The sequence below is a fragment of the Rhamphochromis longiceps genome, linkage group LG7, assembly GCF_057381845.1.
Source record: "Rhamphochromis longiceps isolate RC_006_pf linkage group LG7, R_longiceps_female_GT1.1, whole genome shotgun sequence".
Classification (NCBI taxonomy): Eukaryota; Metazoa; Chordata; class Actinopteri; order Cichliformes; family Cichlidae; genus Rhamphochromis; species Rhamphochromis longiceps.
Window position 1 is genome coordinate 1,850,460 of NC_140563.1, and position 11,048 is coordinate 1,861,507.

The 11,048-nt window shown below is 41.3% G+C and overlaps 1 long non-coding RNA gene across 1 annotated transcript in view; it reads right to left on the minus strand.

The window, feature by feature from the left end:
• The window catches only part of LOC146664481 (uncharacterized), a 120,948-nt gene extending 112,993 nt beyond the window's left edge, over positions 1–7,955 (minus strand). Inside the window, exon 1 of the long non-coding RNA XR_014912477.1 lies at positions 7,848–7,955. This is a non-coding gene — a long non-coding RNA (uncharacterized LOC146664481). The remainder of the gene's footprint in view (positions 1–7,847) is intronic.
• Between the last annotated feature and the right edge of the window lie 3,093 nt (positions 7,956–11,048).

An 11,048-nucleotide genomic window follows, 5' to 3' on the forward strand; every position in this document is an offset into this window, starting at 1 on the left:
GAGATGTCACTAGCTCTGCTAACAGTCAGCTGACAGAGTGCACCGAGCTCACAGCCCCGGTGTTCCAGCTTAACGGGGGGGGGGGGGTTAAGTTAAACAGTTTGTTTACATATTCCACTCTCCGTGTTCCACATGTTGCATTCGCAGATTCTCATTTTCACCGAACGATCGTCTCTTTCCACCTGGTCTTGTGTCTCTGTGCTTCTGTAACATAAAGAACGAGCTGAGTTGTTTCTCAGGACACCAGCGATCAGCTCAACAGACCCTCAGTTTACCTGCATGCATCCTCCTCCTCACCTGTCAGCTGTTTAACACCTGCTGCTAATTCAAGAAACATGCCCACGTGACCTGGTGATAGTCACAGTTTAACTGGGCAGCCGGTGCTCGATATAACGCAATGTCAGCGCATTTTTCTGCACAAGATAAGTAAATATAGTGTTAACTGGCACATGTGTTAGACTGAACCGTTCGCTTTTCTTTATCTGGTGTGTTTTGGATTTAACAGTGAATTTTGAGATTAAACTGACTTTTAAAATGTTTTTATACAAAGAGGAAAGAGAAGGCGCATTTCCACCGAGAGGAGCAGAGTTTGCAACAGCATGCTCATCATGAAGTCTGCAACCTGGACAGAAATATTATATCATCTGTTTTTTAATAGTTATTCAACTGTATTCTAAGCACCAGCTGTCTGTTAGAAATTTTTAGAGTTTACTTAACTAAAAATAAACAAGGTTAACATACAATTTGTGATTTTTTTTTTTTTTTTGCTTTTTCGGTCATGTTATGTTTACCTGTCAAAGGCTTGTTACAAACTATGAAACACATGGTGCAGACTTCTGGATGTTAGAAGAAAACTAATACTGCTCATGAAGAAGACTAAAGGCAGGAAGGTGTCCTGTAAAACTAAACATGTTAATAGGACCTCCCTGTTTATATCATAGTTTATGATATAGCACGTGTATTTCAGTAATAGCCTGCTGATTTCAGTGTAGTGGTGAACAGTCGCACAGCTCACGTAGGCGTTATCTGTGATACTCCTTAACTATAATTTATCCAAGTTAACTTCAGTTAACCATTCAGACGGTTCTTTTGCAATGAAAAACATAAACACCCATGCTGCCGGGAGGTTTCCTCAGTGCCAGCTGTTAACATTACAGCTGCTTATGCAGTAACCATGGTAACCACGGACTCTGAGCGGCTGGATCGACGGAGGTCAGACAACAATTTTACATGTATGATCTTAAAACAGGACACAGCCACTATACGTGCTGGCCTCATATCAAATGTGAAAGCAGACTGAGTCTATGTTTGACGTTTGTTTATATCTAATCTTCCTCTCAAACATTTAAGCAGCAGCGAGTCTGCAGCTGAGGGAATACAAACTCAAACTGTCCGAACAGGTTTGCTCGTTTCTTGGATTCATTTGGTGATTCATTAAATGTATAACTGTTATCCTAATCTGCTGCTGAGTCTCTTACACTGATGAAAATGCAGAAAACACAGATCACACCTGTTCAACCAATCACTTTCATTCCACTTTGATCTGGACAAACTGGCGGTTCATCTCTGCCACAGTGTTGTTAGACTGCTATATGTTTTTGTTCTTTATGCTGTAGATTTTCACGTCTCTGGAATAGTTGGCAGTAATACGGATGATTTTCTGTAAAATCATACTGATATGAGCCGTGAAATATTCGTAGATGACCGTTAGATAGTCAGCTGGGAAACTCTGAGTTAACTCAGAGAGCTGAAGATATCGTGGACATGCTGACCTCGCTGCGTGGTGTACAGGGCCGTTTACCCTCATGATTAATATTCACAATAAAAATATTAGCCGAACATCATGAAGTCTGTATGTGTTTCATAGTGTCGAACAACCTTTGTACAGTTAAAGCCAGCAGTTACTACATGACGGAAACACCAACGTTATCTCTTTTATGTGTTTATACACAGGTCACGCTGATTACTGAACAAAAACCCAAAGATCAGATGTTAAACAGATTTATTTGCTCTCTCTCCTCCTTAAACATGTTTTTAATGTTAGTTATAATTCAGAATTGGTGACTGAAACACGTAGGACACATAAGAACATCAGGAAATAAAACCCTGATAAATATAACCTCAGTAAAAGAAGTCAGCGGGGGTTATTACAGCTGTGTACCAGGCCTGCGCTTTGTCAGTGGCAATAACAGCTCGATTGCTTGCGAGGCGAGTGGGTCTATCCCACGCTTTGCCGTGAGACTGGGCAGACATCTCCGACATCATCGAAGCACTTTTGCAAAGAGGCTGTATCTTGACAAACCGACCAGACACATGAAGATTAAACCACTACATTCTCGGCTAAAAAAATATTAAAACGGTATTTGGTGACACACAAACGGTTTTTCAAAGTTCAGTTCTGTTAGCTTCCACATGCCGGTTGTTGTGTGCTAGAAACAATGGCCACCAGGCCAAAGCAATGGTTTTGACTCGATCAGCGTTTTAATTATTTCGCATTTTAATAAATTCATTATTGCCACATTTAATTAATTATTTAATGGTGTATTTAATTAATTCATTATGGCAGTCCTGGCATTCCATACACTGTATCTCACTGCGTCATGTAAATGTTGCATGTGGGTAACTTTGACACCACTAGAGGTCGGAGTTCGACCACTTATGAACAAATGTGAAAAAGCCCATAGTTGCTGCATTAATTACGCTCTTTCAACAAAGTCAGTAAACAACTGGATGAAGAATAAAAATGCAAAGAGCTCAGATGAGAAGCTTCGTCTAACACGGCTTTTTCAGCAATCAGATTGAAAGTAACAACTGTTCCCACACTCAAAGATGATCATAAAGCATGAGTGAAATATCGCACAGGCAACTGAAATCTGCTCTTTCTATGAGATACACGACAAAACATTACTCATACCAGAAGACATCAGTCATTTCTACCCTTGATTTTTTTAATGTAGGACATAAATAACTTTCTCCTGTTCTCCCTTTACAATACCAACTCGTGTTCTTTGTTTTTCACAGAACACTTCATTTAGTTTGATTTAACTTTGCTTTTTTTATATGAACCACACCGGATGTGAAGATGCAAACTCATCTTCACAGAAGAAAAAAAAAGCCCCATTTGAGCAAAGTGGCACACTGTGCTGCTTAAAAAAAAAAAAAAAAAAAAAAAAAAAAAAAGCGTACCTCTGGGAAATGCACCGACATGTCTTGACGTAGACTCTCAGGGGAGTTTGCAACACCAAAACATTGCAATGTCAACAGCTGACATACCTATCAAACAACAAGACACACCCTACAACAGCTGTAGTGACCTTAGAAATCAGGCAAAGACAAAGATTGTGCATCAATAATGCACAGCTGTGAAGTACAGCAAACAAATACAGTGTCTAAAAATATGCAGCAGAAAGCTGCACTGCATTGAGGTTTATTAATAGCCCAAGCTGTACTTTGTGTTCCCCTTTTAACGAGTAAAACACACCAGTATTATTGCAACAGCAGTTTAATTAGACATCAATAAATAAACCCTTAACACAAGTATAAATGGTTTTTTTGTGATGCTGCCACTTTAAGGTGTAGAAACAAACAAACAAAAACCAAATAAACAAACAAAACCAAGATGTTTCATTGACAGCCAAAACTACCCACGGAGCAGAAAATGACAGCAACATAAACAAGTCAATAGTTCATTTGGCGTGAACGCTTTAAAGTAGGGCTGGGCGATATGACCCAAAATTCATATCTCGATATTTTTTACCTGGATGGCGATATAAGATATATATCTCGATATTTATTTTTAAAGCCATAAGTTAAGAACAAAAAGAGAGTTCTTAGTCACACTGTGTCCCAGATGTCACACGGGCACTTTTATTTACATACAGCGTAGATGTACACGAAGAAATTACTCAAAAATAAATTATCAGCATTTATTAAATAATCATGGTCTATAAATAAAAGAAAACAATGTTGTTTTTGTGCATAACAAAAAGCTCACAATTGTGCAGTGAAAATGTAAACTAATAGACGCTGAGCATAATAACAAAGAGACAGATTTCACAGCTGCACCACGTCTCTGAACAGGTGCCATTTGTGGTCCTTATACACACACAGTACGTATCACTCCGCGAGGCTCCTCCTCGGTAGCCGTAATCCTCCGACAATCCATCAAGCGGTCATATTAAAACATTTTTTGACAGATTGCTGAGCGCTGTGTACCACATAAAATCGGTTCGCGGTCAGTAAGCACAACCAGAATTCATACATAAGGCGCACTGTCGATTTTTGAGAAAATGAAAGGATTTTAGGCCGTGCAGCTCCTCCGGGCTGCATGTCGTTATCGTGGTTAACTCGCTAACACGTTGACGCCGTCCAGCCCCACGCACGGGGCGATCCGCGGTAACTCGCTAACGGAGATTTTCCGCTTTCATCTTGTCATTGCCTGCAGGTGAAGCTATGGGGGAGGGGGAGTTGTGTTCAGTGAAGGAGAGGCGAGGCCGAGTAACGTTGCGTAGAGACAAAAGTGGACGAAAGAGAGGCAAACCTGCGGCTCCACAAGTATAATTATAACGTAACATAGACTATATCGATATAAACGATATTGTCACATCTTATATCTCGTATGAAAATATATCGATATTTTTTTAAAAACTCGATATATCGCCCAGCCCTACTTTAAAGTGTAACTCATGTAACTGCATCCCTACAGGATGTGAGCTGGAATAATCAGCATCAGCGAGATGTTCTTTCCTGCAGAGCAGATGTTAAATCTCAGAGATCCCAGTCCAGTTGTGTAGTAGACACATCGGAAGACACAATCCAACCGCGCTCTGCCTCCTCTTCCTCCTCCTGCTCCACTGAAAACATGCCAGCAGTCTTCGCTTAAAGAAACTTCTTCTCACACCGACTCGTCGTTTCTACTCGTCTTTGTTTCTCACAGGCCGACATCGAGCAGCATCACGAAACACCAACAAGCCGTTTAGTTTGGCAAAGTACTGTTTTCTGAGAAATACACACAAGAGATCAGCCGCTTTACCAAAGCAGCTGATATCGACATCATCTGTGATATTACAAGAACCATGACAGTGACTTCCCAGAAGAGCAACTTTTTACTCAAGGTGAAACTCCAAAATGACGTCAACAACTTCATTACTGATGCGTATCACCACAACAGTATTTTGCAGGAAGCAGCTTCTTCGTCGCTCACACTCACTCGTTAACTAGCCAAAAATAACTGATACATAATGCAGAATGTTATTATATGGTTCTCTATTATCCTTTTACCCTTTGTGTTTGTGTTGCCTCTTTTTTCTTCTCTATATGTAACATCGGCACCGAGTCAACACGTACGATCGTTATCTTCGTCTAACCTACGTCGGGGGTCGGCACATTGTGTATTCAAAGCAATCTAACCACCAAAACACTGCGGTCTGTAAGTCACAGCTGACATTTGTTTGTGTTTAGGTGCTGTGATGGGAAACGATGACGTCAGCGTGCTTCATGTACTGTCAGGGCGGTTAACAGCCCAACCTGAAAACAAACAATTCTCATTTCCCCTTCAACAGTCTGATCGCTGCTTGAGGTCATGAGCAACAATAGTTTTAAAGGGCACTCCAACAGCGATAAAGCTTTTATTATAAATCAAATGTTGCGGTGAATGCTATCAAACGTAAAAAACAAACAAACTCGTATTTCCTCAGCGTATTTCTGTTTTTAACTGACATGCAAATGCAACAAAACCACAGTGCGCCTTGTGAGTCCAGCTGTTATAAAACCCACACACTTACCGGCAGCTGATACGTCACGTGCAAAACAGAACAAACTGGGACATAGGTGGAGTTTTTACGTGATGACACGGCCTGCTCACTCTAAAAACGTTAGAAACAAAGCGATGCAATTGTGAAACTGCGGGGATCATTTCTCAACTTTAATTATTTGATTCTGTTTGAGGGCCAGATAAGATGATGGGTAATTTCACAGAATTTCCCTGAGATCTACCGAATCAGTTTCAGTGGTAACAGGTAGCTGACACACAGCTTGTGTGAACTGAGGCAGCCAGACGACAACAATCAAACTAACACATGTGGGCTGATTTTCTTGTGTAACTTTAAAGAGTAAAATAATGCCTTTATTAGTTGCACAATTTCACAATTACATAATCTTTGGAAACTGGTGGCAGCATTTGGAAATTTTCCAAATTAACGTTGGGAAACTGCATATTTGGACAGTCTTCATTATATGGAAAAGACTTGTGAAAAACACGTCTCTCTGTTCTGTTTCTGTTAAACATGTAACTTTGCCAGTTTAGTGTAAGCAACTCAATAATTCCAAGTAAAATATACCCACAAGTTTACTCTTCGGGTTTATATTTGACCCTGTCTACCGTGGTGTCGCTTTCTATCCAAAACAACATCAGCAAACCAAAAACTGCCCGTAAAAAGAGGCAAAGGACGCATGCAGACAAGTAAATGCAGCAACTGTTAAGCTTTGGACGCTGTTAGGAGACAGCTGAGATGAACTTCTTCAAAACAGAAATGTACTAAGAATGAGCATGATACCATCAAGAAATCAACTTCACAGACCACAAAATGAAATGCGTCACACTTCCAGAGAAGTTACAGCGGAAAAAGTCTAAAATTGAAGCCCCCCCCCCAGGTCTGACTGCCTGCCAAACTTAACCTGATTCACTTTCTCAGCCACTCTGACAGGAAACTTTTCCCTCCCCCTTCTGTCTCGGCTCCTCCTTCGCTGCAGTGGGCGTGCTGAGGGAACACAGAGCATGCAGATGTTGATGTTCCACAACGAAAGCTGTGCCCACATCCGCTCTGAACCGAGTCTCCCGCAGTCTACAGCAGGCTGTTCACACTTAACAGTAACACAGCAGGCAGTACTGCTTCTCGCCACTGGAGCTCGCAGATCAAGAACGGAGTTTAAACTTGGAGTCCGTAAATTTTAGTGTGAAACACACGCAGAAAATCGCATATTTAAATGAAATTAGAGAAACAGGTGTAACTTGACTCGTGACTCTGATTTATGGCTTTTCATACATTATAAGGAGCTTTTTCAACATTTCTCAGCGTGACTCCTTTCTCGTGTCCTGCAGAGTCAAATTTCCTCTGAAACATTTGAGGCAGGCTTTGAGTAAGCAGCTCCTGATACCTGCTCTTATAGCAACCTGACGCATTCACAGGCTGTGAAGCAGCCTAATAACAGGTCTGTCTCACTCAGGCGGCGGGCAAATGCTGAGTGATTTTTACAGAAGTGTGCTCCATCATTAGCCTGCTCGTTGAAATTACTCCGAGAAATCAAGGATTGTTCAATTTAAACGGCCAGGACCAAGCGCTCTCTCGCTGCCTCACACACATACATGTCGACAGGAAGAGGGGAAGCAAGAGTGGCCCACTCTTCTTTAAGGAAATCTCTAAAATTGAATTCAAATCCCACCGACTGATGAAAAGTCTCGCTAATCATGCTTTTAGGTGATGCAACAGACACACTTTGCTCAAACTACACCGAAACGATCCAATGGAGACGTGCAGCAGCTACAAGCTGTTCCTACTCAGGACTGGAATTCACCATATAGTGGCGACGTCATTCGATACATTGAGGCAACCTCTGGCGACGCGTCCACATAAAACGGTTACATTTGGTCTTTCTGGACTGTCTCCAAACGCCCAGCGCGCATTTCTCCTCCACTTGTCGCGTGAAATGACAGCTGTTTTTGCACCCACTCTACTATGAGTAACGACAGCACGCATACAAACAGTGGGGGCGCGCGCACGGTGCGCGAGACACAAACACAGAATGGAGACAAAAACGGCGAGCGTGTAACACACATAACTGCGTCTCACCTGTTTTGAGTCGTTTGAGTCTCTCGGCTGCAGCACCACCGCGCTGTTTCGTAGTAAATACGGCGGACGAGCTTTAAACCAGCGTGTAGAAGTTGTTTACAAAGTTTCACCGTGAATTCCGACACTCTGATTGGTCTGAGTAAAGTTTAGTCAACGCCCCAAACCTCGGTCACCGGGCCGAGTGTCAAACTTGTTTCCCGGACTCGCTGCATTCATGTAACACAGGCAAGGAGGCGAACGAGAACACTACGCTGTAAACGTGAAGTTTAATATGAAACGTGGAGGCGATCGCAGCAGATTGCCCACTTATATTTGCTTTAATTTCAGTTCAGTTGTATTTACACAGCGCCAAATCACAACAACAGTCGCCACAATGTGCTTTATATTGTAAGGTAGACCTACAATAATAGATACAGAGAAACACCCAACAATCATACGACCCCCTATGAGCACTTTGGCGACAGCGGGAAAGAAAAACTCCCTTTTAACAGGAAGAAACCTCCAGCAGAACCAGGCTCACAAATATGAACATACACACTTCAGTTCTTTAAGCCGTTGATATTGACGACCCCTGTGTGGTATTAAATGTCCGTATTTATTATGAATATTTATTTATTTATTTTAATTATGGTAGTTTTTATTTTAATGGAGAGAGACAGAATATCAAAAATCCAGAAAAAAATTACATGACAGTTATACATTTATTTGCATGAGTGAAATACTGTAATACTGTGCTCAGAATCAGTATCTTCCATTCCAACCTTCATTTCAGCCACCATGGGCAACACCAAAGAGCTGTCAAAGGAGGTCAGACTTGCACAAGGCTGGAATGGGCTACAAAGCCATCGGAAAGAAGCTCGGTGACAAGGTGACAACTACTGGTGCCTTTACTACTTTGTTGCAAGAAATATAAATGACCCATCAGTCACTCTCAGTCTGGAGCTCCTTTCATTTCTTGCTGCATGAAGCTATGATGATCATGAGAATAGTGGTGGATTAGCCCAAAACTTCATGGAGGAGCTTGCTATTGATCTGCAGGCAGCTGGGACTGCAGTCACCAAAAACACCATTGATAACACACTGCGCTGTAATGGCAGCCCCGAGGCCCATCTGCTCTAAAAGGCACATGTACCGGCCCGTCTTAAGTTTAGAAATGAGCATCTAATCATTCAAAGCATGACTGGGACAAAGTGCTGTGGTCACATGAAAACAAAATCAAGCTCTATCTGCCATGTTTGGAGGAAGAGGAAGGCTGTACATGGCCAAATGACACCATCTCCAGAGTATGGAGGCGGAAACAGGAAAAGGGTGCAGGATAGCTTCATGGCATTGAGGGGATCGTGGACCGGGTCATGTACCGTAGACTCTTAGATAAGTTATTTACATTACAGCCTCACAAGTGATTTATTACATGTGTGATGCACCTAAAAACCCAAAATAAGTAGTTGCAGGGGGCAGCATTTAGAAGCACTGCTTTAGTGTTACTGCCCTAAGAAAAGTAGACAAAAGTGGAAACGTTGCCCCGAGGCAATGAACCAAAAATGTTATTTTAGTAAATAAATGAAATGAATGATTTTACAAACAAATACACTTCGGATACATTTCACATGTTCATGCATATGCCTGTATATTTTTTAAAATATAGATTTTCCACTTAAGCAGATTTAAAAATAAAGTTGGCCGTGACTCTGAACTTGATAAGGTGAAGAAAATGGTTGTGTCCCATGCAGATGTGGTTCTGGAAAGGACTGTCCAACCCTTAGGTCAAAGGTCAAACATGCATTTTACTGAATAGCGATCTTCCCTGTGTGTATTTAATTACACATGTTGTTGGTGCTGTTGCTCCAGTGAATAAGGCAAGTTGTTAAAGTGCTTTAATTGCTAAGGTAGAGTAGAAAAGGGCCAGAGAAAGAACCAGTCCATTCACAATTTACCAGCCATATATGGGCAAATAAAATATTTAAGGAACAGTGCAATAAGCAGACACGCTGTGTGTTCCCTGAAGGCAACAGCATTCTACAGAGGGTTAAAAAGTGCTTGTTCATTCAAACAGAGAAATAAAAATAAGAATATCGTGGCAACATTTCTGTTATTTTCATGGTTCGAACCTTATGGCACTGCCATCAACGTCCTGCTGTTTGTGCACCAACCGTGTATCACAAACAAATATTTCATTAGCTTACAAGATGCTCAGCGCAGCCACAGTAATAAGAGAACTGCGTCATCTTAGGTTCCAGTTGTGCAATTTACTAGAATTTCTTTTGAAATGATCAGTAAAACTGATAAAATTGTCTGTCATCTAAAGAAGTTTGTGCTGTTGGAAGTAAACTGTTTATCACGACAACATTTTTCTGCTAGGATAAAATCACGAAGCGATGATTTTAAAGTACATAAAATACATATTTTGTATTACTAAACTGAATATTTTGACCACTAAACTAAACTAAACTAAACTAAACTATCGCTTCTATTCCTTCATTATCTTCACCATATATTACTTTCACAGACTGGTTGAATGTGCTGAATCCTGAGGCAGTAAATCCATAGATGAGCTTGAGTCCCACGACAATAACCTTTGCATATGAAATATTATGACCATTAAAAAAAATGACATTCTGCAAAATGTGTGCTTTTCCTTGACTGCTGTTTTGCTGGCAGTTAGAGCCCAGAGCCTACATTCATGCCTCAACATTTTATAATTAACATGCATGTCTTTGGACTTCAGGAGAAACCCTGAGCATCTAAACGTACACAGGGCGTGTACATGCTAACGCCACGCAGAAGCTTCTGCTTTGGACACAGAACCTTCTTCCTGTAGGCGACCATGCTAACCACTGCACCGCACTCTTGGCTGGTTTCAAAGGCCAAAGCTTTCAATTTTTGAAAGCCTTTATGTTGTGCTTATATTCACAGGTAACCAGATAAAACCTATTTAACAACCTCGTCAAGCTAAAGCAGGAGGAAGTCCATACAGATACACAGTGCATAGTGTCAGTTCAGTTCAGGTGCTTTTAGTGATCACACAAACATCCCAGCAGCAGATGAGCAGGTAATATAGTAAATGCTATACAGCACTAGCTCACAGACACACAGAGGGATCTTTGCACAACAATTCTCACCTCACTCGAACCTGATGAACTTGATCTCATTCGACAGCGTGTCACCATCACTACATCACATGTGAAGCTGTGGTGTGAAAAA